This window comes from Equus caballus, chromosome 19, assembly GCF_041296265.1.
Source record: "Equus caballus isolate H_3958 breed thoroughbred chromosome 19, TB-T2T, whole genome shotgun sequence".
NCBI classification, from domain to species: domain Eukaryota; kingdom Metazoa; phylum Chordata; class Mammalia; order Perissodactyla; family Equidae; genus Equus; species Equus caballus.
This window is the reverse complement of record NC_091702.1, coordinates 5,588,710-5,614,461: the sequence shown is the minus strand read 5'-3', so window position 1 is coordinate 5,614,461 and position 25,752 is coordinate 5,588,710. Positions and strand designations below refer to the sequence as shown.

The window sequence follows — 25,752 nt, the reverse complement described above, 5'->3', positions numbered from 1 at the left end:
GAGGAGCGCGCCGGTGCGGGGGAGCGGCCCGTCGGTCTCCGGGGCGGGGGAGGAGCGCGCGGGTGCGGGGGAGCGGCCCGTCGGTCTCCGGGCGGGGGAGGAGCGCGGGGGAGCGGCCCGTCGGTCTCCGGGCGGGGGAGGAGCGCGCCGGTGCGGGGGAGCGGCCCGTCGGTCTCCGGGCGGGGGAGGAGCGCGCCGGTGCCGGGGAGAGGCCCGTGGGTGTCCGGGGCGGGGGAAGAGCGCGCGGGCGCGGGGGAGCGGCCCGTCGGTCTCCGGGCGGGGGAGGAGCGCGGGGGAGCGGCCCGTCGGTCTCCGGGCGGGGGAGGAGCGCGCCGGTGCGGGGGAGCGGCCCGTCGGTCTCCGGGCGGGGGAGGAGCGCGGGGGAGCGGCCCGTCGGTCTCCGGGGCGGGGGAGGAGCGCGCGGGCGCGGGGGAGCGGCCCGTCGGTCTCCGGGCGGGGGAGGAGCGCGCCGGTGCGGGGGAGCGGCCCGTGCTGTTCCGGGACGAGGGTGCCCTCCCGGAGCGCTGGCGGAGCCGGCAGAGGACGCGCGGGCGGGGCACGGCGGCGGAGCAGGGGGCAGGGGCGCGCACCGCGTCCTGAAGACGCGGTCAGGGCTGGTCTTTGTTCTAAGATGGAGGCGAGGCCTGACCAGACCGCGTCTGGAAGGGCTCCCTCTGTGCCCTGCTGCGAACGGACGGGAACAGGACAGGCGGCCGCTGGAGCTCAGGGAGGAGGGCGCGTGTCCCGGAGCCCCGCGCGTCGGGATCGGTTCCTCCCTGCCCCGGGGCTGTCCGCCAGCACCCAGGATATCAGGTTACGTGACTTCTGTAGCAGGGACCTTGCTCAGCACCTCGGTGCCTTGGGCCCAGGGTGGGGCTTTGAAGGGCTCCTAAAGTTTCAAAAGCACCCCAGGAGTGCTAAATACTGTTATTATTACTGACTCTGGGGCCTTGAGGCCTCCTGAATCACGTCTCCCGCGTCCGCCGGGCCCCAGGCCGTGCGAGTTCTCTCCCGCTGACTCTCCTGGGCCTGCGAACGCCCTCACACGGCTCCAGGGGGTATGGCTTTGGGCCATAGGTTGAGCAATCTTAACACTTCATGGAGCTGCTTTCTACTTTCCTCTTTCCTGGTCTGCGGAACTTTTACTTGCATCATTTGGGGATTAATTCTGAATTTTGAGGCGATGTCCGTGTGAACTGATATGCTGTCTTTCAAACCTCAATATTGAGACATGACGTTATTTTTCTCTGGTGGAATGATTAGTGGAACTATTACCTTTTTTTTTTCAAGATTTTATTTTTCCTTTTTCTCCCCAAGCCCCCCCACCCCCCCGACATAGTTGTGTATTTTTAATTGTGGGTCCTTCTAGTTGTGGCATGTGGGATGCCGCCTCAGTGTGGTTTGATGAGCAGTGCCATGTCCCCACAATCCAGCAAAACCATGGGCTGCCGCAGTGGAGCTCGCGAACTTAACCACTGGGCCACCGGGCTGGCCCCAAACTGTTACTCTTTTGTAGTGTTAATTTTTCATCGCAAAATAATAAACAGTACCAACAAAATAATATGGTATCAATCTTCTGGAAATTAAAGCTGATTTTAAGGAATCTGAGTAAGATTCAGGACTACTTGTATCACTACATCTTAGACTCAGCAAACAGTTTATTTTGGGACAAATTGAATAAAAAAGTACTTTGTTCTTCTCTAATTAGAGGGAGATTCTTATGCTATCAAAAGAGATCAAATTCATTCTTTCCACCATCTTGGAGCCTGTGGAAGCCGCTGGGAATAGGACTTCCAGAACAGTAACTATGTCGGGAGGCTGTGGTCCAGGGCCATTTTTGCTGGCTATAAACCAGGTCTCTGGAACCAGAGGGAGCGCACAGCTCTTTTTAAAATTGAACGTGTTTATGCCTGACTTGAAACTGAATTCTGTTTGGGCAAGAGATGTGCTTATGAGCATAAAGCACAACACAGTGACTCCTGGTGGCAAACCGAACAAAACCAGAGGAATCTGGGGAAAGGTAACTCATGCCCATGGAAAGAGTGGCGTGGTTCCTGCCAAACTCAGAAGCAGCCTTCCTGCTGATGCCATTGCACAGAGAATGCATGCGATGCCGTCCCCCTCAAGGATTTAAACTTATTGAAAAGTAAATAAATAAAAACTGTGGGTTTGTTCTCTTGAAAGCACAAAGGATATGAAATTCTGATGTGTTGGAAGGGCCCAGCAATGGAATGTGGAGCTTCGAGGTGAGGGCAGCACGTTAGGGTCCTTCCTCATGACCTGCCCTGTGTGTCTTGTAGGCTGCCTGTCCGGAAGGTCTGTCCACTTGCCCCTTGCTCCACTTCCCCCGTGGGTTACTGATGGCCTGCTCTGCTCTCCACAAGGGGCCTTTCGTGGAAGCCCCTGGGATCCTTTCTAAGGTGATGATCCTGGCAGAGGTCAGAGCCATTCTTGGATAGAAAACTAATCAGACGAAAATGTGAAGCAGCTTGAGATCAGACAATGAGAGGAGGCGTGATTTTTAGGAAGAATCGTTAAAAGAGCTGCCATGTGCAAGCTGGAGGCCCAAGAGAGCTGGCAGTGTAGTTCCAGTCGGAGTGCCGGTGAAGGCTGGTGTCCCAGCTGGAAAAGCGGCAGGCGTGGAGAGAGCAACCTGTCCCTCATGTCCCCTTTTGTTCTGCACTGGCCTCAGTGGACCGGATGTCCTCTCACATTGAGGAGACCAACCTGCTTTACCAGTGTAGGGATTCAAATGCTAATCTCACTCAGAAACGCCCTCACAGACACACCCAGAATAACGTTTAGCCGAACATCTGAGCCCCTGTGGCCCAGGCAAGTTGGCACATAAAATTAACCCATCACACTGTGCTGTATTTTTAAGGTTAAAAAAATAAGTAAGTTAGAGAAAGTGTACAAGGCAAGCTTTTGTTTGTGTAAAATATATACATAGGCTCCTATAAGACACAGCCCACAGCTTAGGTCAGAGCCATGACCTGGTGGGTATCGTGACAGAGGAGTGCATGGTGTATACGCACACACACACACACACATATTTTAAAAGACAAAATTTATGAGATCAATAGTGTCATCCTGATCACTTATGCCGGGTGTGTGTGGAAATGAATACAAATTTCCATGAGGACAACAACAAGAAGCTGTCAACTGTGGTTCTCTCTGGGTGGCAGAATGCTGGAGGTCAGGGAGCAGCGGGAAGAGATTTTACTTTTCACTTTGTACTCGTCTATGCTGTTTGAACATTTCTGTTCTTGTTTTTGAGGAAGATGGACCCTGAGCTCACATCCGTGCCCATCTTCCTCTACTTTGTATGTGGGACGCCTGCCACAGTGTGGCTTGATGAGCAGCACATAGATCCACGCCCAGGATCCGAAGCAGCGAACCCCAGGCCGCCGAAGCGGAGGGCGTGAACTTAACCACTATACCACCAGGCTAGCCCCTTTTGAACTTTCTAACTATGATCACATTTCTTAAAAAAAACGACAGCTTTCAAGTTTGTGTGTGTGTAGTTTTGCTGGCCCCGAGGGTAATGGGCCCCTTTAGTGGGATGGGCTGCAGCAAACCCTACTGGCAGCTTGAGCTGAGGCGTCAGAGCCTGGCCAGGGGGGCTCTGCGGTCAGTTTTGGGTGGACACCTTTAACCTAGAGTACTCAAAAAAGTGCCAGTAGAACCCCCTCACACCCATTAGGAAGGCTACTATCAAAATATAGAAAACAGTAAGTGTTGGTGAGGATGTGGAGAAATTGGAACCCTTGTGCATTATCGGCGGGAATGTAAAATGGTACAACCGCTATGGAAAACAGTATGGAGGCACCTCAAAAAATTAAAAAATTACTGTATGAGCCAGCAACCCCACTTCAGGGTCTGCACCTCAAAGAATTAAAGGCAGGGTCTCAAAGAGATGTTTGTACACCCATGTTCACAGCAGCAGTATTCACAACAGCTGAAACGTGGAAGCAACCCAAGTGCCCATCACGGATGAATGGATAAGCAAAAGGTGGTATATACATACAATGGAATATTATTGAGTCTTAAAAAGGAAAGAAATTCTGCAATGTTACAACGCGGGTGAACCTTGAGGACGTTATGCTAAATTAAGTAATCCAGTCACAAAAAGGCAAACACTGTATGATCCCACTTATATGATGTACTTGGAGGAGTCAAAATCATAGAGACAGAAAACAGAGTGACGATCCCCAGGGGCTGGGGGGAGGCGAACATGGGAAGTTATTGTTTAATAGCTACAGAGTTTCAGTTTTACAAGATGAAAAGCCTTATGGGGATGGGTGGTGGTGATGGCTGCACGGCAGCATGAATGAGTTTAATACACTGAACCGTACACTTAAAAATGGTTCAGATGGGGCCGGCCCTGGTGGCTGAGTGGTTGAGTTCACGCACTCCGCTTAGGCAGCCCAGGGTTTCGGAGGTTTGGATCCTGGGCGCGGACATGACACTGCTCATCAAGCCACGCTGAGGTGGCGTCCCACATGCCACAACTAGAAGGACCTACAACTAGAATATACAACTATGTACCGGGGGATTTGGGGAGAAAAAGGAAAAATAAAATCTTTAAAAAAAAAAAAGGTTCAGATGGTAAATTTTATGTTATATATATCTTAACAATAAAAAAAGAAAAAAATACAGAGTCAGATATGGCTTTGTCTTAAAAAATGAAAAGGAACAAGTACATTGATTTTAACAACAACAACAAAATGCCAGTAGAATGGTTACAGAAAAGGAAATCATTTCATCCTTTCTGGTACCAGAGACAGTGCCTGGAAATGCCTGGGAGGCCAATCCTTGTCTAACATAAAGAGAGACTTATTCAGGAGATCCAAGTAGAATTGTCCCCTGGATGACCCTAATCTCTTTGGCTTACTAGCAATAAGCCACTGGGTACAGGGGTCCCTCCCAGAGACTTCCATGGCTCAGCTTCCCTCCTGGCCCCCGGGAGAGGGACCCCTGGTCAGCTGGCAGAAGATTCGTCTCCAGCACCAGGCTTCCATCGTACCCTGAGTCAGTTTCTCCCGCTTGCTCTCAAATCTCCAAGTCCACAGCAAAAGGGAGAGCCACAGGCTGCTCTTTCTCCCGGAGCACCAGCCAGGCTGTGTCTGCTGTGCCTGACCTAAGCACATCTTTCTCGAATGACCAGTGGCTTGGGAACCACCACATTCTCTTGCTCACCCTCCGCTATTCATTGAAGCCCCACTTCGTGAGGCTGTGGAGTTTGCATCAGCCCTTCACTTGACAACAATATAAATAAGTCCAGGGCACCATTATCTAATTGACCTTTCTGTGATGATGGAAATGTTCTGTGATATCTATGCTGCCTAACATGGTAGCCACTAGTCACGTGTTGCCATTAAGCACCTGAAATGAGTCAAGTGTGACTGAGGAACTGAATTAAAAAAAATTTTTTTTTTGAGGAAGATTAGCCCTGAGCTAACATCTGCCGCCAATCCTCCTCTTTTTGCTGAGGAAGACTGTCCCCGAGCTAACATCTGTGCCCATCTTCCTCTTTCTATGTGGGATGCCTACCAGAGCATGGTGTGCTAAGCGGTGCCATGTCTGCACCTCGCATCCGAACCGGCGAACCCTGGGCTGCCGAAGCGGAACGTGCGCACTTAACTGCTGCGCCACCACAGGCAGGCCCCTGAATTTTAAATTTTATTCAATTGTAGTTGATTTAAATGTCAATAAGTCCCGAAGCCAGTGGCTGCGGTATTGGAGAGTGCCGCTCTAGGGCCCTGAGTAGCAGGAGTGTCTTAGCTTGGTCTTGCTTAAATTCTAGCCTCGGAATGTTAAACTAGCCTTCTTGAAATGTGCTCTGATTCTTCAGTTGGAGAACTATTAACAACTAGCTCTTTCACTTTTAAACCAACTAACTAATCCAGCAACTAGTCAGTTCCCCTCCACCGACTTCACAGCCTCCTCCAGGTGCTCCAGTGTCCTCTCTTCCACTTCACAGGCAGGGTTTGGCAATCGTCTTCTCTGTCATTGAACGTTTCCTCATTGCTCACTCCTCCGTCCCCGCCACCTGGGTTCCCGTCAAGCTGCCCTCGAATTACCCCCTCGTCACAGTCCCCGTTATCGCTGTGTAGGTTTGCGAGGGCTGCCACCGCGAAGTACCACAGACCGGGGGGTGGCTGGCTAACGCGACAGAAGTTTATTTCCTCACAGTTCTGGAGGTTGGAAGGCCGAGATCAAGGTGTCTGAGGAGCGCTGGTTTCTTCTTGGCCTGCGGACCGGAGGGCTGCCTTCTCCCTGTGTCTTCACGTGGGCTTCCTTCTGTGTGTCTCTGGGTCCTAGTCTCCTCCTCTGGTGAGGACACCTGTCACGCCTGACCAGGGCCCGCCCATGTGATGTCATTTTGCCTTAACTACCTCTTTAAAGATCCTGTTTCCAACCGCGGTCACGTGCTCGGGTACTGGAGGTTAAGTCTTCGACATACGGATTTTGGGGGACACAACTCAACTCAAAGCAACTACTTTGCTTCAAAATCCAACACATGCTTTTCCGCCCTTATCTTCATCTCTCAGCATCACTGGACAATGGCGTCCACCCACCTGCAACTCTCTCCTCTCGTGCGTCTGTAACCCCCCTCCTGGGTTTCCTCCCACCTCTCTGGTTGCGTCCTCTCAGTGCTGCAGACTCTTCCGTTGTCCTGCCTTTAAACAGTGGTGCTCCTCAGGGATCTGTCCTTGTTTTCTCTTCTCCTTATGCACACGCTCAGCCACTTCCATGGCTTTCGCTACCGTCTTTGTGCTGATGCTGTCCAGATCCCTGCCTTCAGCCTGGGTTCTCTCCTGAGCTCTAGACCCAAATACATAACTACTTAATGGATATCTGTGATCTGTCCCCTGCTTCCCTCACCGTCCATCATCGGCAGCTGCTTCCCTCCGTTGCACTCTCTGTTCCAGGTTTACCCCAAAGACATCACAGTCTCTCTCACCTAGGGGCCTTGACCAAGGCTGTTCCCCTGCTGGGAACCCTCTCCTTGCCCACCTGCTTTGGCCTGACCATTCCTACTCACCTTTCAGTGTCAAGTCTTGGAGGTCACCCTCGGTGGCTGTCTGGGCCATGTGTCCCTGTATGTGCCCCTACAGGACTGTAACTTCCAGTTCCCCCAAAAGACTGCAAGCTGCTTGAAAGCAGATTGTGTCTGTCTTGTTGAGCACGGACACATACTAGGTGCCCAGCCCCCACGACAGAATCCTTGAGTGGAACATGGCTGGATTCATTAAATTCACTAACACACATTTACTCAAGGGCTTATCGGGACCTTCTTCCCAAGGTGTCTAGAGTCAGACCCCCAGCTGTCCTCTGCCCTACACTGTCATCACACAAGAGAGCCTGGAGCCCCGTCCTCCTGGTGCTGGCCTCTCAAGGACAGTGTTTGGAAAGAGGAGGGAGGGAGGCCTTCTCACTTACGCTTGAGACACAGCCCTGGATTAATCAGCATAAGTTCGTTCCCAGGGCAGCCTCGGACCAAGTACGCTGAGTCTGTGTAAGCTCACAGGAGGGAAGAGTGGATTTGAAGAGAACACAAAATAAAACTCTCCAACACTCCCTCAGATCATGAGAGGATAAGCTTATGGCCATCAGATGCAAGGTTTTTGTTTTTCATTCATGTAAAATATTTCTGGAGGGGCCACTCTGTGCCAGCCTGTGTTCTGAATGCACACAGTTAGAACTGAGCACCCCAACACACACACACAACCAGATCCCCAGAAGTGACAGCTCCACAGAGTGTAAGAGCCTTGTAAGGATTGTACTCCTCTTGTAAGTTATCTTACTTCGCAAAATCAGGGATAGTTAAATGCCAAGGGCATGCATTTTGCTAAAAAGGAATATTTGCAAAACTGTAAGAGTATTGCACCTCCGGATATTTTTACAAGAGTAAATCAAAGCGAAGTAGTCAGATCTAAAGAAATGCATTAGTGAAGATCCTATATTTTGAAGTCTGATCAAGTGCTGAATGAGACTAAGAACTCTCCTCCATTAGGATGTTCCTCCCCCTGGCATGAGGAAGGGGCTGCTCTGTCGTGAGTTTGTGGGGCCTGCACCGGACATGGTGGATTCCTGAGGACACGGGGGTGGAGACACAGAATCCCACAATTAGTAAACACCAAAAGATGGGCCCAGGGGCCGGCCCGGTGGCGCAGCGGTTAAGTTCGCACGTTCCGCTTCTCGGCGGCCCAGGGTTCGCTGGTTCGGATCCCGGGTGCGGACATGGCACTGCTTGGCAGCCATGCTGTGGTAGGCGTCCCACGTATAAACTAGAGGAAGATGGGCACGGATGTTAGCTCAGAGCCAGGCTTCCTCAGCAAAAAGAGGAGGACTGGCAGTAGTTAGCTGAGGGCTAATCTTCCTCCAAAAACAAACAAACAAACAAACAAACAAACAAACAAAAAAAACAAAAAAAAAAAGACGGGCCCAGACCAGGTTCTCTTGGCTATTCTTGGATAAAGGTTCGATCGTTGTTCCAGTGGGAAGAAATGTCCGAACGGCGGAGGTCAATTGACACCTGCAGTCCTGGAATGAGCAGAGCAGGCATCTGGCAAGTGCCCCTGCATTGCCCTCCTGGCCAGGAGGAAAGGCCGGCAGATTTGATCACCCGAGGAACGGTGATTTCTCTACCTTAGCGTGAAAGCACAAAGGTAAACAGGAGAATGCTTGTGGGAAGGCAACCAAATTCATGCTCTGTTGACTTGTGTCAACAAGGGTGTTACTCTCTCCCTCCATCTTCCCAGCCTCAGTGTGAACAAAACACTTGGAAAAGACTCTAGGGGCTTTGCAGCCAGTGTCAGGAAAGTCACTCCTCCTACGGTTATGGGTTCAAGTCCCACAGTAACTTCTTCCTGCGCACCCACACCTCGACTGTCTGTGGCCATGAGTTTGAGTTTTCCTTATTTGTATTTTGCCTTCCCAAACAGATTGTAATATCTTTGAAGGCAGGAGTAAACCTGACACGTGAGAGGTGCCCACTTCACATTTGACAAATACCTAAGAGGCATTAAGTCTCCGAGTGAATCAGAAGGAAGCGCTGGAGGCAGACAGTGTCGGTCGGTCCTGCGTGGGTGAAGCGTTTACAGTGCGTGAAAACGAATGGCTTCGTTTGTTGTTCACTCACTGATTCTTTCATTCGTTCGAACACGTACCTGGTGCCTGGCACTTGGGTACAGGGTGACTAGCGAGGCCACTCACAGCTCTTCCTGTTGGTAAGAAACAGAGATGCCAGAGGCCCGGGGAACAGCCTTCTGTACAAACGCCCCCACAGGCCCGCAGGGGCCCTGGCTTCTTCCCCGCCTGTCATGACACTTCTGGCTTAGGAAAAAAGGATGAAACTGAGTCCAATGAAGTTCACTGTGTGCGTTTGTGTGTTTCCTCAGAACTCACACTCGGCAATCCTCAAGGGACGACTTTGGCTGAACCCCGTGAGCTGGAGGGAAAGGATTACAAAAGTCTGGGTTTTTTTGACCAGAAAAATTCCCCGTGGTCTGACAGACTACCATTTCCCACACGGCCCTCCCCATCAGAAAAACAGAAGTCTCCCTTTCAACTGACTCAGAGGCTTCTTCTAGATGTTTCCCCCATGTGTGTAAATAATATGCTTCCGTATTGATTTTTCAGATTTAGATATAAACTCTTGACTTCCTCCTATGAAAGATGAAGATTTAGCACTCTTGTTCTCCCATTCTTCCAAAGTAATTATATTATAATTTTTGGTTAAATCAATATTCAAAGTTAACACTGTTGTGATTGTTGTAACTATTCTTCCCAGATAAGGCATGCGGTGTACACTGAGAATGATTTCCTTTGTTATATGCCTTTTTCCCCCCGCTGGAGTTCAAAATTATCTTATGTTTTGATCTATACCTCTCCCCACCTCCAACTCTTTCCGGACTGTTAATCTCCCCCTAATAGTCCATGCGCTCAGCTAATCTGTTGGTTTTGACTTTTACGACACCCTCCCTGGGGCCCGCTGGCTTCCTGTCTCATGTGTCACCAGCCCTCCTTTGTTGGATCCCTGTTTCTTGAATCTTCTGTCTTCTTTTTTCCTGGTTTACCCCCTCATTTTGGTGGAGTACATCCTGCAGCAGCTTCCCAATAAAGCATGCTTGGATTCTATTGAATCTTTTCTTCCTGTTTTTATATTTTTTAAAACTGAGAATGTGTTTTGGTTCTATGAATAGTCTGGTCTTTTTTCATTGGTGCAATTATCTTCTATTGCCTCTGTTAAGATATTAATTATGGTTTTCCTGAAAGTTTATTCTGCTCTTTGTGCTGTCCTGGTTTCCTCTGGATTTCTACGTTGGGTTAGGATTCCCAGTATTATTGTCTCTGTCTTTTCTTTGAGGATCTCGGTTTCCCTGGAGAAACTGAGGTGTCTAAGCTGGGCTGCCGGCATTCTCAGATGTGCTGGTGAAACGTTGCTGGTGGATCTCAGCATTTGCTCAGCACGCTGACTTGCCCTTAATCCCTTCTCCAGCATGTTTTCTGTTTGATGATGGAGATACCTGGCTGGTAGGGTGGTGAAGAAATCTAGGGGTCCCCCAGCATTTGGTGCAAACTTTTAACTCACAGCCCGCCTCCTGAGAGGTCTCCTGGGGCTTCTGGTCCTGTGTGTTCAGGGGCTCTATGGGACCAGTCTGTCAGCTTCCTGCCTCCTCTCTGCAGCCCTGGTCTCCAAGTCACTCATCACTATCTGCTTTCCAGTTTCCGACATTTTGTTCACATCTCTCTGCATTCTGCTTGCGTTTTCTTTTAGCTTTGTCTTTGAGGATTTTGTTGCTTTTAACAGAATCTTTATGTTGTCATGAGAGTTCGAGAGGAAATGAAGGCAGAAGAGGGCACTCGACTCCGCATGCTTACTCGGGCCGTTACTCCAGCTCTCTCCAGCGGGAAAGGAAGGACTTCAAATTGACTCTGTGGACATTCCACTCGGTCTGAGAATGTTGCTGAATCTCCATGTCTCCTGGCACAGTTCACACCCCTCAGTGAACTTGCGTTGGCCACGTAAAAAAGGTGAGCAATTACTGCTTGTTGACCACGTGAATCAATAAGTGAATCAGGAGTTCACCGGCGGTGCTGTTGACTCCTCTGGAAGCTAAAGGACTCAAAACCCAGAAGAGGGGAGAGCACAGTAGGTTTAGTGAACTTGGGAGCAGTGGCTCCCACGGCAGGTTGCCAATTAGGATCACCTGGGAAGCTTCAGGAATTATAGATCCCTGGAGATCATTCCAGAACTAACTGAATCCTAATCTCAGGGACTGGGTCCTGGGGAATCTGCCTTTTTACAAAGCAACTGCTCACCTCTAGCCTTCTTGTTACATGAAAAATGTAAGCCGCTGGTGTTTAAGGCACTGCTCATTATATTTTTTGTCACTTGCAGCTGAAAGCATTCCTGACAGATACCCGGGGCTCATAAGAGTCCTGAAGCACCGAGTGGGGGCGGGCATTCATTCAGGGGAGTGTGGATGGGGCTCAGCAAACATCTCTGGGGAAATGCAGCAGCTGAGGGCCTTGAGGGGAGCGGTGGGGATGGGGAAGCCTCTTAGGTGCTCCCCAGGCTTCCAATGCTGACCTGCTCCTCCCTGCTCCTGCCCTCGCCCAGCCCAGCAGACCTACTCTGGTCTCCCTGGGAGGCACTGGGGTGTGGTTGTCCAGCAATTCCTCTCTAGTCTTTCTCCTTGTTCCATGTTTATCCATGTGCTTCATGCTCCTAGCCTCACTTTTTGATTCTCAAAAGCTCTTTTGGAGTCACAAAGCTCAACCTTGACTATTTTTGGCTCTTTTCAACCCCTCTCTCTCAACCTTCCTTTTCCATGAGGCCACTTGGTTATTGTACCAGGAAGTGGGGAAAGAAAAACCCACAGATAAATATCTTAAGGTAATATCTTGCCATGTTTGTTAAAAACAACCTGGCCATTGTTGCCTCATGTCAGGGAGGCATCTGGAGAGGAGAGAGCCTGAACAGATGGTGCACATGGATGGGGGGAGGGGAGGGCATAGGTGAGCAGTTCTAAGTAGTTCTTTTCATTAAAGAAGTTACAAAGGCCAAATTTCAAAAGGAAGAGGAAAAGACTCCACTTCTTAATGGGGGAGCAGCAAGGCTCTGGATGAGCATGTGGAATCAGAAATATTTTGCAGCCGTTTCTGGAAAATACAGTCTACCACAGCAAGCATCCTCCTTTACCAGGCCAGTGCCTTGGGAACAATAGGACAACCAGAGCTTCACATGGCAGTGAGTTAGTTCCAATTCTGATGGGTAGCTAAGGGGAAAGGGTGATTTTTGCTTTGGGTTAGGAGATGCTGGATTGGGAGCACTCTGGGGGTGGGGAAGGCCAGGGTGGAGACACCCCAGTTTAAGGCTTAGGGTCTGGGGTGCAGGAAAGATTAAAGAGGAGGAGATGGTTCTGGTGCCCTGATATGAAGACTGTTCATCCCTTGTGATCAGCATTTCCCAGCTGCCCCTGGTGGTTTCTGGACAGTGAGTCTCACACCCTCTTATAAAATCTCTTCTTCAAGACTCATGCTTCTCTGCGCGTGTTCATGTCTGTCATCTGCAGCTCCTCATTCATTCTCATCCTCTACCTTCTGAAAAGGTGTTCCCTTCTGGGGTCCCACAATGTCCTTATGCACCTCTCTCATTGTGTTTCTCATTCTGTGTGATAGTATTTGGCTCCTGGGCCATCTCTAGTTCCGGACTGTGGGCTTCTTGACAGCAGGATCTGCAGTTTTGATTTCTGTATTCCAAGTGTCCAAGAAAGTCAGAGGCCTTGATAATGTGCGTTCAATGAGTGAATGAATGAATGAATTGTCCAGCATTCATTAGGCTCTGGGCCATGTCTAACTGTCTCCCGCAGCAAAGGCCAGCAGTGGCCATGCTGTTTCCACCATCACCCAGCTTCCCAGGGAAGAAACCCTTGATGTTTCTGAGGCCAAGGACACTCTCCTCTACTCTCCTCCGGCACTCAGCTTCCTTGGCCTCACCATGAATGGTGTCGACACCTGGAACTGCTCCACTTGTGATATACGTAACTTGAATAGTTAGCTGTCTTATTACAACCTCCCAGTCCTCTGCCTTTTCTTCCACCATATCCTTGCTCTTCAACCTCAGCTTGACAATGTCTCTCAGCCAGAAAGCAGGAAGACCAAGGTTTGCACCCAGATCCCAGAGCCCTGTGTCCCTGCTTGTTCCTCGACAATTCAGCCTAGGGGCAGACTCTCCCCAGCCTGCCTTCTAGACACGGATCCCCACCCACATCACTTCTTTCCCTTCCTAGAACTTTTTCTCTGTTGGCTCCTTCCCCTGAGAATATAATTATACGCAAACAGCTCTCATTTTAACTCACTTCCATTCATTGTTCCTTTCTAAACAATGCTCTGCTTTCCTTTCATACTAAAGTTTCTTAAAAGGCATCCCCAGTATCTATCTCTTGGACGTTGTTCTCAATTGTCTGCCCTCTACTTTTCTATGTTTCTGTGGCTGGCCAACTAGTCCTCTGGTTGACACATTCTTTCTAGAGATTTTAATGCGTCTGTGGGGGTCTGGAATTGGCCACCCCAAGATATGTCTCTTTGGCATGATGATTATTTGAGGCTGGTTACTTTGCAGACAGGAAAGCAACTGAAAAGTAGAATTTACTTACCCTTTGTTAGGAGACATTTACATTGTAAAGGAACTCTCCATCTGTAAAGACATCTCCCTCTCTGTACCAGGAAGAAGAAAGGGGATGACCTTATCTCTAGAAACTCTTAATCAATGCTAAAGGCAAGGACTTAAATCTGTGTAATAATCTTATTCCTGTTTCTGGTAACCTCCTGTAACTGACCCCTTCCACCCCCAACATCCTCCTTTGTCGTTAGCTGGATATGATATTTAAGGTGGGGGCTTCAGCCATTTTGGCGAGTTGCTCAGCTTGCCTGAGCCTCTCCCATGTATATATGTTATAAAGCGTTGTTTAATTTTCTCCTGCTGTTCTGTCTCATGTGAATTTAATTCGTTCTCTGGCCAGATGAACCCAGAGAGGGTAGAGGAAATGTCTTCCTCCCCTACATGTTAAATCAGATTCCAGTCAAGTTTACTTGGCTTGAGAGCCTTTGGTCTTTTCAGGGTGATTTTGTAGCATTCTGTCCTGATCTGGTAGGTGTTGCTTTCATGGACTGGGGGTGGAGGAGATTTTATTCACATAGATGCAGATTTTTGGCCTCTCATACTCATACACTCTGATACTCATATACTACCTAAACAGAGTCGACCCACCCAAAGTAAGAATGTAAAGCTGAGTTACCCGGGAGCTCGAAAACGGGGCATTTGGAAAGAATGCTTGCTTTCCACTTTGCCAGTAATATCTTTTCTCTTTTCCACTTCCCTGAGCAGCAGTGCTGTAGGCTTGAACACTGCATCATGCTCTTTGCATTGATGTTTGGTGAAGTTGATGCGGGATCGGTGAGCCGAGGAGTCGAAAGAAAGATTTCTTAGACTCTCAAGATCTGGCAGTAGTGCTCTTTTATTTAGAGAATAGTGTGGAATAGCATGGGGACAGGACCCATGGGCAGTCAGAGCTCCTGCTGCTGCCCTGAGTTGAGGGTTAGGGCTAATTTTATAAGGCATGGGTACGTGACTCATTTTTACTGGAGAAATGATGTAAAAAGTCATTAAATGATTTCAGTGCAGATGGGGTCTGGTTATTGTGCGGTCATATAACTTTAGATACGAATCTGGCCATATAGATCGGCATGTAGGTGAGGATGCCCTGGGCTTCTCTCCCTGGGGCGGTCCTAATTCATACCATAAAAAAAGTCCACTGGGTCCTATAGTTTGGCATGTAGGCCAGGTCACCTTGGGCTTCTCTAGCTGGGGCAGCCTTAATCCACATTAAAGTCAACTTACATTCCCATAAGCAATAGAATTATGGGAAGGTAAAATGGTTTCTTTCCACAGGGTAAAGGAGCGTCTGAAGGCCAGCTTTACTGGAAACGATGCTTAGTTACTCAGTACTGATATTTGCAAGCATTGGGGATATTTGCATCTTTGTTTGTATTCTATTATCCATTATCATGCTCTTCCTTAAAAGAAGGAGTGGCATCAACTTGTTGGATTCAGGTAGAGCATGATTTATCACACACGTTCTTGCTCTTAAACCACGAGAGGCGTGTGAGTCACAAGCAAACAGCATGAAGTCTTGCTGTCCTCCAGGCGCTGAAAATTTGAATGAGCTGCCGGCCCAGCCTCTTTGAAGAGAATATTCATATTCATAAAATGTTATTTCCTGTATTTAACAAATTGCTTATTTTCACTTCACAGGAAAAATTTCTCCTTTATTCAGTCAAAAAAAATTCCATGGTATTTATTACCCAGTTATTTGTTTTGGTTAAAAGTTTTCCTAATTAACTGTGAAGCAAAGATGTGATACTCTTTTCCCCCTTTTCTGGTATATTTGCTCTTCCTTTTCATTTTCTAGGTCACACATGAAATCCTTAAGTTAAATGTACAAATTATTTTTTTAAAATTATTATTATTATTTTTTTTTGAGGAAGATTAGCCCTGAGCTAACATCTGCTGCCAATCCTCTTCTTTTTGCTGAGGAAGACTGGCCCTGAGCTAACATTCATACCCATCTTCCTCTACTTTATACGTGGGATGCCTACCACAGCATGGTTTGCCAAGCGGTGCCGTGTCTGCACCCGTGATCTGAACCAGCGAACCCTGGGCTGCTGAAGCGGAACCTGTGAACTTAACTGCTGGACCACCGGGCCAGCCCCCGAATTATTTTTTTTAAATGCTCAAAACCCTTTAATTTTTATTGTCTGAGTTGAGACATCATGCATATGCCAAGGAATATTCTTGTTTCTAATAAAATCTCCTCCTGTAGTCATCAAGAAATAAACCAGATTCCAAATCCCAGTATCAGTGTGTTCCTTTCTCGCAGATACTCTGTGTTCACAAACAGATGACAGCGTTGCTGTTTCAGTGAGTCTCTCATGTGGCTCTGGGGTTGTCTGAAGAGGAGCGCTCAGTGCCCCTCAGACACAGAGCTGGTCAGTGTGAGCGACGTCAGTTCAGTAGCACAACAGTGTGACAAGCACCAGATGACACGAGTTTCCAGGAGGAAGTGTTTACTTCCTGATGCACTGACTGGAGGATAAAGGTCCTATTTAAAATCAAAATTACTGATTTGTCTTCTAGGAGATGAGTATAATTTGTCCAGGAGTATGTAATGTAGCTCTTTTTCCTCTTAAATTGTGGGAGTATCTTCAGGGGCCTGAGTGGGCTTTGTTCTTGCTGTTTTTGGAGAAAGCTAAGGGTGATTGGGAGAGGGAAGACCCAGATTGCCCCATAAAATAAAATGAGATGAATCTGGAGTTTCAGGGTAGCTCTGGAGGAAGGTTAAGAGCTTGAGAAAAGAAAAGAAGTGAGATGTGAGGAGAGAGATGGGGGGAACCCAGTGATGTGGTGGGAAGATGAGCCTGAGGAGTCCAGACTGCCAGCAGGGGGTCTCTTTGGGAAGGATGGCCCAGGAACTTCTAAGAAAAATGAGCACCAGTTTTCAGTCTCAGGCTATGCTCTGTTCGGGGTTTTGCTCTCCTCCTTCTCTGTTGCCCCAAAGTCTTCATGCAGGATCTACTATATTTGGCTAATTTGTAGAGGTACATTTGGGCCTGAAGGAAAAGGGGCCATGTTCAACATGTAGAAAAGTGATGTGAGGAGAAGAGCAGAGAGGCACAACTGGGACCAGAGAGTATGCAAGCTCGTGGTGGCATTAGGAAGAGTCTTGGGGATCCTCCCACACAGCGTGGAGCTGGGCCTATGTCCACATCAGAGAGAAGCAGTGCAGGAGGAACCCCGAAAACTGAAGGAGGCCAGATGGGCTGAGGAAGAGCGTCCTGCCGGAGAGCAGGGAGCTGCCGGGAGGCTCGGGAGGCTGGGCGGGAGCTGTGACCATCCGGAGCGAGTTGTGGACCTCTAACGACCCCAGGGCTCCCCTGAAGTATCTGGGGAGGGGGGTCTGGTAAAAGACTAAATTCTTCTGGCCAATCAAGATGCGGCATTATGGCCTGATGCTGTTTTACAGACTGGAAGTCTGATTTGGGGCTCAAGAGCTTCTGGAGGCCACGTGTCCGAGGCTTACTGCAGATAGCCAGCAAGAACATGGTTTCCTTTTGACCTTGGTCCCAACACAGACACAGATGAATGTTATCAGCTTGCTGGTTTCTTGTTTAACTTGAAGGGTGACTCAGGGGGCTCAAGAATTTGTGCGCTTGTTTTGCAGAAGAAAGAGAATGCCTTTTGTGAGGCTGTGATCACCAGCTGGCCTGAGGGCATCTCTGGAGGACTCTGAAACTCCTCCTGCTAAGCCCCTTAGCTCTGTGAAATTCCCTGCTTTCTGCTCTTGTTAAGGAGGATTTGAGAGAACCCATGCTCCTACCTTCTCATCTTGGCCAATGTGAACAAGACCTTTCTCCATCTCTAAGCACCGGTATCTCAGTGTTCGGCTTGCTGTGCATCGGGCACACGAACGTCAAAGTAAGAGGTTCTGTATCATTCTGAGGTCTAGGATAGTTGGGTTGCACATGCTACTCAATCCATCTAAGGCTTCAATCTATGAGAGAAAGGAGCTGGATTAAATGACAGCTAAATTTCTTAATTTCTGACATTCAAGAACTTTAGGATATAAGATTTCAATGTCCACTGTCCCTCTCAATTTGGCCAACACTGTTAACTCCTTTTAATTTGTCTTCTGGTCTTGATCCATATAACCAGTTGTTACTGGAATTTTCCACCGGATTACCCATGAGTATCTCAAATTCAATGTAGCCTCCCTTTCTCAGTGCCCCAGCTTCCTTCTCTGTACTCTCTCTCAGGCGATAGCCCAAACAGCTGCCAAGCCAAGAGCCTGGGCATCATCTCTGACTTCTCTATCTTTCTCACCTGCTTTCATCACCCAGCCTGATTACCTCTATATCCTAAAGGTCTCTCACATCCATCCACAGCTCTCTGTCCTCATGTCCTCACAGCCTCTACTCTGTCTTGTCCGTTGTTGAACCATAGAAGAGTGCTTAAAGTGGAGCAGTAACTCAATTTGCTGAATGAATGAGTGTCCACTACCCACAGACACTACCATTTTAAAACAATGACTAGCCGCTTCCATATCAGTTTGCCTCTTTTCAGGTGCTAAAGGGGCCACAAGGGGCTGTGGGGGCAGATGCAGCGGGATGGATTAGTAACAGAAGAGCATTATACAGGATATGATGCTTTAAGTCTCTGTGGGTCCTACCCCAGCTGTGCTTCTCTCCTCATCTTAGGAAACAAAGGATGCTCTCCCTGGAGGTCATAACAGCCGAAGTGAGTAAAACCCTGAAAGCCAATTTTCAATTCCCAAGTGTATTGGCTATCTGGGATTTTCAGTGGACTTGATGGATCAGAGTAATGCAAAAAAGCAGCACCTACAGCCCCAGGGTTTTATAGCACCTATAAAACATGTTTTACAGTTTCTGCTCAATTTTATGCTGTTAAGCTAAACATTTGCTATCATATGGCACTTTAAGCACATTGATTTATGGTAAGTCAGCAACTGCATCTGTAATAAAAAGTCCAAAGTATGGGTTTTAAAAGTAATCTACTGTATTTATTATTGACATAAACAGTTACCTGCAGTCCATTTGAACATCATCTTAGATTTAACTCATGTATTAAAGATATTATGTTTCCCACTCAGCAAGGTCATCACCAAGGTGAAAACTGTCTAGGGTTGGAAATGAAAAAGATCAAATGTGTAATGATAAATACTTTTCAAATAAATGATGTATAGGTTTCATCTTCCTACATTCCCGATTAATAATCATGCTCTGTTTACTTTATTTTTTCTGCCCACGTCCTTCCCCCAGTCCCCAGCTCCGGCAAGCACTAATCTGTTCTTCATCTCCATAGTTTTGTCACTTCAAGAATGCGGTGTAAATGGAATCGCAGTCTGCAGCCTTTTGAGATGGGCCTTCTGCATCCACGTGATTCCTTGAGGCCTGCTTAGTTCATGCGGACGGTCTCAGGCTTATTTTGTCAGCATGGTTACAACTGGGGTGGCATAATTCAATGAATTTAAGAACTACTTCAATACAAACCGAAGTAAGAGAGTCTAAATTCAAGTAGTTTCGTAACAGGGGAACATTATTTATAACTGAATCCATGTTATTGAGCGGGGAATGTTTGTTTTTTAGACAGTGTTAGACCAAGTGTGGACAAAAATGCATCTAGTTAATCTAAGAGGTGGTTGGCAGCACAATTAAGAAAACACCCAATTTCCCTAACGCTAATTTAAGAGATGTTTTAGTTAAACATTTGGAAAAGTTATGAAAAATTTGGAAAAGTTTACATTTTCACTTTGCATTTGCAGAATGTATATTTTTCAGTATTTAAGCATTTATTGAGTTCATCCTGTGTGTGTGCCCAATGAGCCCCAAAGTGATAAAAAAGTAAGATGCACATGGGCTGAAGGCACAGATTTGTGTTGCCCCGCTTTGACTAGCTAGAGTGTTCCTTGCTATTGTTCTTAAGATATTGTATGTGGGTTTATTTTTGCTTTCATAAGTAAATTGAAAGTTTGACAAAGGCTCTTTCTTGTCAAACACCTCAACAAAGGAAGGTCTGAGTTTGAGGTGATTTTCCTTCAGGGAGTGTTAGCAGGCCATGCCATGAGGTCCCCAAGACCACCCCCAGGCTCAGTGATTCTCCAGGAGGGCTCACAGTGATGTGGATTAAGGCTGCCCCAGGTAGAGAAGCCCAAGGTGACCTGGCCTACATGCCGGACTATATGACCCGGTGGATTTTTTATGGTATGAATTAGGGCTGCCCCAGGGAGAGAAGCCCAGGGCATCCTCACATGGATCATATACATGCCGATCTATATGGCCAGATTCGTATCTAAAGTTATATGACCGCACCATAACCAGACCCCATCTGCACTGAAATCATTTAATGACTTTTTACATCATCTTTTCTTTTTCCAGTAAAAATGAGTCATGTACCCATGCCTTATAAAATTAGCCCTAACCCTCAACTCAGGGCAGCAGCAGGAGCTCTGACTGCCCATGGGTCCTGTCCCCATGAGGCAGCAGCAGGAGCTCTGACTGCCCATGGGTCCTGTCTCCATGCAGCAGCAACAACAGCTCTTCACTGCCCATGGGTTCTGTCCCCATGCCTGCAGCAGCAGGAGCTCTGACTGCCCATGGGTCCTGTCCCCATGAGGCAGCAGCAGGAGCTCTGACTGCCCATGGGTCCTGTCTCCATGCAGCAGCAACAACAGCTCTTCACTGCCCATGGGTTCTGTCCCCATGCCTGCAGCAGCAGGAGCTCTGACTGCCCATGGGTCCTGTCCCCATGCTATTCCACACTATTCTCTAAATAAAAGAGCACTACTGCCAGATCTTGAGAGTCCAAGAAATCTTTCTTTCGACTCCTCGGCTCACGGACCCCGCATCAACAGGATTCAGCACAAATCGTACTCAGGGCTACAATCTATTACACAGAAAGGACACGCAGCAGAATCAGCAAAAGGAAAGGCGCACGGGGTGAAGTCTGCAGCGCCTGGGCATGAGCTTCCGGGAGTCCTCTCCTGCAGGAGCCACACAGGATGCTCCCAAGTCCCCCAGCACTGAGTTGTGATGACACATGTGAAACGCTGCCAACCAGGGAATCAAGTCCATTAGAGAATTGATGCCCAGAGTGTCCCTTGGGGGCTGGTGTCAACGAAAATAATCCATAACTAATCTATAAATGAAAATTTGGGTGAGTTTATTCTGAGCTGAAATCTGAGGACCATGGCCTGGGGCCTTTCTTCCCGAAGGAAGAAAGGGCACCAAAGAAGTGGGGTGCACAGAGTGGTTATATAGCCCCAGAGAGGATGTTTCACATAGGATTGAAATGTCCCTTTTACAATAGTCACGAGACTCCTCTGTCGGCACAGCGATTGATGGAAATAGCAGGTAGGTCTTCTGTCTCAGTGAACACAGCAGGGTGGCAGTCTGCTGTCTCCAGCTGAGTGGTCACAGGTGAGCTAGGTGGTCAAAGGTGAGTGCAGAAATCAGTTCCTAGCCTAAGGAAAGATGCTTATCCCTAAGGAAATGCCAATGCTGGGGGAAGTTGCACCTTTATCTCAAGGGCCTTTGTTCTGGCCATAGGAAATGTCTAAGCAGATATACAATGCGTGCTCAACAGCCACAGTCAGGCCCTTTTGGAAAAAACAAAGTCAGGCCGAATTAAGTTTATAGCAAATGTCTTCCTCATATACTCCAATATATCCTATTGCTTGCCATTTTTATTTGTCACTGGTCACATAGTGCTTTTTATCTAGCACATATCAAAATTCCAGGCCCCCAGAAGGAAAGCAGATATTCAGCATAAACCACATTATTTGTACAGTTTGGCACAGTGAGCCACATTTATCAATCAACAGGTAGGTACCGTCCTGAAATCTAAGTTCCCAGATGCCAGCCAAGGGCCAACCTCGCAAGCAGGCCTTTGCAAGGAGAACGGCTTAGGCCTGCTGTTAACTCTCTTCTGTGCAGGGGCCCATTTAGTGTTATATCTATCAATATGACCTCCATCTGGAGCCAGCTCGGTGGCGCAGTGGTTAAGTGCGCACGTTCTGCTTCTCAGCAGCCCACCGTTCGCCAGTCCGGACATGGCACTGCTTGGCACGCCATGCTGTGGTAGGCGTCCCTCATATAAAGTAGAGGAAGATGGGCACGGATGTTAGCTCAGGGCCACTCTTCCTCAGCAAAAAGAGAAGGATTGGCAGCAGTTAGCTCCCGGCTAAACTTCCTTAAAAAAAAAATTACCTCCATCTGTCTAACTACTGTGTCTTAAAGCACTCTTACTGGGTAAGAGATGAGTGTTACCTGTTGACTTTCAGCTAAGTAACATGCAGGGACAAATGAACAAGAAAGCAGTTAGGCAGACAAGCCTCTTTTCTCCTAGCGTGAGAAAAAAACCCAACAACAAACCCAACAGCAAAAATCAGCACACAAAACTTTAAGATTAAGAATGCTATCTGAAAAAATGGATTCACATTCACTATCCTTATTAACAAAATCTATATTGTGGCTTGAGATATTGATAATGATAGATGGAGCATCCCAATTAACAAGAAATTTAAAATGTTGTTTATTTCATTCCAAAATCTCATCCTTTAAAATTTTCACGTGTGTGTGTGTTCCTTACTATAAGGTACTAGTACTGTGGTACATGTCTACTTGTTTTTCTTTTTGGTGAGGAAGACTGGCCCTGAGCTAACATCTGTTGCCAAGATCCCTCCTTTTCGTTTGAAGAAGATTGTCGCTAAGCTAACATCTGTGACAATCTTCTTCTATTTTTTGTATGTGGGATGCTGCCATAGCATGGCTTGATGAGCAGTTTGTAGGTCTGCGCCCGGGATCCAAACCCGCGAACCCCAGGCCACTGAAGTGGAACACGTGAACTTAACCACCACGCCACCAGGCTGGCACCCATGAGTACATTTTGAAACTAAATAATTATAATTATAATATAAATAATTATGGTTGTATGCTCAAACTGTTTTACTAACAGGGGTTTAGCAACCACTGCCTTTGGGTCATAAAATTTTAAAACTAGAAGGAATCACACAGACCTAGTTAAATGTCCTCATTTTATATTGCAGCATTATTCACAGTAGCCAAGATATGGAAACAACCTAAGTGTCTGTCAATAGAAGAATGGATAAGAAAACCTGGTGTACACACACACACACACACACACACACACACACACACAGGAATATGATGCAGCCTTAAAAAAGGAAGGAAATCCTACCATTTGCAACAATATGGATGAACGTGGAGGACGCTATGCTCAGTGAAATAAGCCAGACACAGAAAGACAAACATGATCTCACTTACATGTGCAATTAAAAAAAGTGAAACTCATAGTACAAGAGAGCAGAAAGGTGGATACCAGACAGGGAGGTGGGGGTGGGAGAAAATGGGAGCTGTTGACCAAAGGGTACAAACTTTCAGTCCTAAGATGAATCAGTTCTAAAGACCTTATGTAGAGCATGGTGACTGTAGTTAATAATACTGTATTGTACACTTGAACTTTGCAGAAAGACTAGGTCTCAGTGTTCCCACCGCGCACATTCAAGCGGTAACTGCATGAGGGGATGGGTATATTGATTAGCTTTACTGTAGTAATAATTTCACATGTGTATTATCAAATACAATATCAAAATACAAATACATATATCAAATTACACACTGTATAGCTTAAATATACACAATTTTCATTTGTCAATCATTCCACATTTAAGCTGGGGAAACAATAAGGAAATTGAAGGTCAGGGAGGTGAAGCTGACCCGTCCGAGGTGACAGAGCAGTTAGCAGTGGGGCGGGGCTGGCCTGGGTCCCGCCTGGGCCCGGCAGCCGTGTGCGACAGGATCTGGGAGGCGTGGGAGCCACAGCTCTTTTGGGAGGAGGAATGAATGAGTTCCCTTTCTCCTTGTCTCCGTTTCCCCTGTGTCATCTTGCCCTGACGTCTTCCTTTTCATATTCTTCTTTCCGCCACAGCTGCCTCATTTGGAGAGAAGCGAGGGAGATTTACGCCCAGTTCCTCCTCTGGTGGGCGACTTCACCTTATAGTGTACGTGCGACATTGCTGGGTGGACGTTGACTGGGAATACAGCTGCTCAGAACTGCGCCGTCAGTGTATTATTAGATGTTATTTTACTCCTTTCCAAACTGGTAGGCTGGCTTTGGAGAGAACTTAAATTAGCTGGAGCATCAGTCGTGATAATTCCTTATGTTTTCACAACGCTTCCCCAGTTTTAAAGTATTTTTGTCTACATAGTATCAGTTGATTAGTGCTTAAACCACTACATTTGGGGATAGTTTATATAACCAGAAGAGAGTGAATAAAATCATTAATTCCGTCTCCGAGAAATCAAGACCCAGGGACGTTGAATGATGAAATGTGGCAGAGCTGAGTCCCTAGAGGGCTTCAGAGTTTCTCCCCATTCCACCACAACGCTTGTATGATTCCGCAGTCTTATTCAGTCCTCACACAGAACCTTGCAGAAAGGGTGAAAGATTGACTCCAGGTTAATGATTTTATATCCCTTCTATCTCTAATTTCGGTTTGAATTTAATGGTATTCTTACACTATAGGCCTCCTTTGTATAATTTAATGAGCTGATTCTAAAATGCATATGGAATATCAGAGGATATAGAATGGCCAAAACAGTTGTAAAAAAGGAGAACAAAGTTGTAAAATTTCTATTCCCAATTTTACAATGTACAACAAAGCTTCATTAGTCAAGAGAGTGTGGCATTGGCATAAGGGTAGACATATAGATCAATGCAATACAATAGAGAGTCCAGAAGTAGACCCATTCTGGAGGTTCTAGCCAGGGAATTAGGCATAAAAAAGAAATCAAAGGCTTTCAGATTAGGAAGGAAGAAGTAGAGCTATCTCTATTTGCAGATGACATGATCTTGTGTACAGAAAATTCTAAGGAATTCAATAAAACACTATTAGAACCGGCAAATGAGTTCAGCAAAGTTGCAGGATACAAGAGCAATATATAAAAATCAATTATATTTCTATACACTAGAAATGAACAATCTGAAAATGAAATTAAGAAAACAATTTTATTTACAATATCATCAAAAAGAATACAATTCTTAGAAATACATTAACAAAAGTACAAGATCTAGGGCCAGCCCTGGTGGCCTAGTGGTTAAGTTTGTCACACTCCACTTTGGTGGCCCAGGTTTGGTTCCCAGGCACGGACCTACAGCACTCATCAGTGGCCATGCTGTGGCAGTGGCTCATATACAAAATAGAGGAAGATTGACAACAGATGTTAACTCAGGGAGAATCTTCCTCAGAAAAAAAAAAAAGTACAAGATTTGTATACTGAAAAGTCTAAAACTGTTGAAAAAAATTAAATACAATCTAAATAAATAGAAAGACATCCCATATTCACGGATCAGAAGACTTAATATTGTTAAGATGGCAATACTCCCCAAACTGATCTACAGATTCAATGCAACCACTATAAAAACAGTCCCAGCTGGCTATTGTTTTGTTTTACAGAAATTGACAAGTTGATACTAAAACTCATATAGAAACGCAAGGGATCCAGAATAGCTAAAACAATCTTGAAAAAGAGCGAAACTGGAAGACTTGCACTTCCTGATTTCAAAATTTACTACAAAGACAATGTAGCATTGCCATAAGGATAGAAATATATATCAGTGGAATAGAATTTAGAGTCCAAAAATAAACCCTTACATTTATGATCAATTGATTTTTGACAAGAGTGCCAAGACAATTCAGTGGGGGAAAAATAGTCTTTCCAATGAATGGTGCTAGATCAACCACATAAACACATGCAAAAAAAATAATCTGGACTCCTTCCTTATATCACACACAAAAATTGACTCAAAATAGATCAAACCACCTAAATGCGAGAAGTAAAATTATAAAACTCATAGAAGAAAACAGGAGTAAATCTTAGTGACTTTGGGTTAGGTAATGGGTTCTTAGATTTGACACCAAAAGTATATGAAAAAAAAAAGTTGATAGATTGGACTTCATCAAAATTAAAAACTTTTGTGCTACAAGTAATATGATAAAAACCTCCAGAATGGGAGAAAATATTTGCAGATCATATACCTGATAAGGGATTTATATCCAGAATATATAAAGAACTTTTACAACT

General features: G+C 46.7%; 1 long non-coding RNA gene across 1 annotated transcript; it reads left to right on the top strand.

The window, feature by feature from the left end:
• Nucleotides 1-489: 489 nt before the first annotated feature.
• On the top strand, nucleotides 490-15,928 carry LOC138918946 (uncharacterized). The gene is made up of 3 exons (XR_011428721.1): nucleotides 490-813; nucleotides 10,820-11,043; nucleotides 15,562-15,928. It is a non-coding gene; the product is annotated as an uncharacterized lncRNA (long non-coding RNA).
• The last annotated feature ends 9,824 nt before the right edge of the window (nucleotides 15,929-25,752 follow it).